Here is a 2,892-nt window from a genome sequence, read left to right as displayed (position 1 = left end):
TCTATCCACCAGATAGATTATTGTCATAATCAAAAATGTTTCCAGATATTGCTGATGACACTTGAGTAGTAAAGTCACTCCTATGTGAGAACCACTGCTTCATGGGTGTGCAGCAAGCCAAATTTTAACCTTTAATATTGAAAACAAGAAAAGGTTTTCAATATTATGTACTACTTTGAACTCAAGAAAAGTTACATAATTCAAGTATCCTGGTCAGGGAATAGAGAAAACAAAATCATCAAAATCATTTTTGTTTTCAGGCAGGGATTTCTCTATGGATGTGTACTTTACCTCTTCTAAATTAGCCAAAGAATGGAGTAAATACTTGATTGTGTTGATGTTTAATCCAGATTCTCCCCTACACCCCACTCCCCTAAAAACTCAAGTGCTGCCTCTAGAAGACTTGACTGTATGTACTAACCAAGACACAGGGAAGCAGAAGATCCTTACTCTCTATTTGCATTGCTTGTGCTCTAGGACTTGAAGGAATCTGCCTCTGATTAAAGAAAAACCCTACTCTCTTTACCCACTCCAACCCATGAATACTTATGCTTTGTGAGAATTCAGGCAAGCTTATATGTTCCTCATTAAAAGAAAATGTAGATACAGTATTTACATTTCAAAGATGTTATGAGGATTAAATAGATAATGCAACTGATGTATGCATGCACAATATTCTGTCTGTGCAATCTGAGTTATTATTTTTAACTTGCTGTATTACCATCATTTTTCAGCTCATTAAAAATTGTTCAAAATTATTAATTTAATAGCTGCATTGTTTTCCATTATATATGTGCTATAGACTTGATCATTTCCTTCTTTTTACACCTAGTTTACTTTGAAGTTTTAATAGTGTAAATAATACTGCAATGCTTCATTAGACATTTTGTTAATAATTTTTATTCATATCTTTGATCAGTTCTAATAAATTGAAATCAGTGAAGTTAATTTGTCAAAAAATGTCTTCTAAGGTTTCAGGGCCATAGTTACAAAAAGGTTCATAGTCCAAGGGGCATACTTAAGAAAATCCAATTCCCAGAACCCTAGACAACACTGAAGAGCATAATTAACAAAATCACCATGTGCATGTTGTAGATAAATGATAGCATAGAGTGTAAAAGCTATTTTCTACAACTGCAGATATCAATACAAAATGTAAACTTTTGGTTTAGCAATCTCATGTCAGCATTTATCCCATCATTTCCATGGACTACTCAGGAAAAGGGTATTATATATGATAAACATTATTTTCTAGAATCCCAGGTTTAGGTAATAAGTTGTGGAAGATGGTTTTAAAGACTCTTAGAGGCTTCTGTAGTTGTGAATGTTTTTAATGACTTTGTGTGATTTGTGACCTAAACTGTTAGCCTTGTTCATCTGTATTCTACTAATTCTGAACTCCTAAACTTAAAAAAAGCAATGTCCTATAACTTTGTTGCCAAAATTAACTCTCCTAATTAATGTCATGTTGGTTTTTAAGAGAGAGCAAAAACTGAATTTTGGATCATATAATGGACAATGACTTTTATTTTAGTTTTTTTTTTTTTCTTTTTCTGAACCCCAAACAAATTTGGAATGTGGAGAAGGGAAACTGCAGCACTATCAGAGTTCATTCTCCTGGGATTATCAGATCTCTCTGAGCTGAGCATCTTCCTTTCCCTGGTGTTCCTTCTTATCTATGGAGTCACAGTGATGGGCAACCATCGCATGATCACAGTGATCCAGGTCAGTTCTCAGATCCACACCCCCATGAACTTTTTCCTTAATTTCTTGAACTTTGTGGCTTTCTGCTACTCCACCATCATTGTGCTTGAGATGTGGCCAATATCTTAAGCAAGAACAAAGCTATTTCCTTCCTGGGTTGCATGGTAGAATTCTGTTTATTTGGTACTTATGCAGTCATTGAGATCTTCCTGCTGGCTGTGATGACCTATGACTGCTTTATGGCTGTCTGGTACCCACTGCTCTACAAGCTTATCATGTCCCAGAAGCTCTGTTTAGGACTGGTGTCTGTCTGCTATCTCTGTGGAAAAGTGTGTTCTCTAATTCACATATGCTTGGCTCTTGAGATCCCATCCTATAGATCAAATGTGATTAACCATTCTGCAATTTGTTCCCTTTTTTATCTCTTGCTTGCTCTGTTATGTCTATGAATGAACTGGTGCTGTTCAATGTGACCATTTTCAATGAGATTGTCACCATAATTATCATCCTCACCCCCTATTTGCTTATTCTCATCATCCTGAGGATGTGCTCTGCAGAAGGAAGGCACAAAGCCTTTTCCACTTGTGCCTCCCACCTCATAGCTGTCACTGCTTTCCATGGAACAATCCTTTTCATTTATTGCAGGTCCAGTTCTGACTATAGTCTGGAAACTGATAAAGTGGATGTGTTGTTCCATACTGTAGTGATTCTTATGCTGAACCCCTTGATCTATAGCCTGAGGAACAAGGACATGAAAGTAGCTCTCAGGAAAATTTGGACTCCAAAATATCTTCTTAGAGAATGTTTCTTTTAACAGGACTCAGGTTTCCAAAGTGGAGAATGGTAAGAGGTGTATAGAAAGATTGTAGTGTAGAGTGGAGAGAGCAGTGAGTTGCTAGGTCATTATGAATGAGATTTTTCGTTGTGCATATTTTTGTGCCTTTTCAACTTCCATCAGTTGGATTAAGCATATTTCAGAATGATCATTCCAAACTTTTCCCTTCTTCAAGCTGCTTTGTTTTAACTGGGTATGGTAAATAGCCCTGCGAACACATAGGCATTTAAGCTGCTATAAATCTTTCATAAATCTAAGAATAACTCATGAGAATGGAAAATACAATTCTTTTCAAAATTAAATTATTTTTCCACTATATATATGTAATTATATGTATGTAATATATATGTATA

At 35.6% G+C, this 2,892-nt stretch overlaps 1 pseudogene; it reads left to right on the top strand.

Annotated features, from left to right (window-relative positions):
- The first annotated feature begins 1,575 nt into the window (after positions 1–1,575).
- Positions 1,576–2,518, top strand: LOC119520691 (annotated as a pseudogene).
- Positions 2,519–2,892: the final 374 nt, after the last annotated feature.

This window comes from Choloepus didactylus, chromosome 26 (genome assembly GCF_015220235.1).
Source record: "Choloepus didactylus isolate mChoDid1 chromosome 26, mChoDid1.pri, whole genome shotgun sequence".
Taxonomy (NCBI): domain Eukaryota; kingdom Metazoa; phylum Chordata; class Mammalia; order Pilosa; family Megalonychidae; genus Choloepus; species Choloepus didactylus.
The sequence above is the reverse complement of the archived record's forward strand: the minus strand, read 5'-3'. Positions and strand labels throughout refer to the sequence as shown.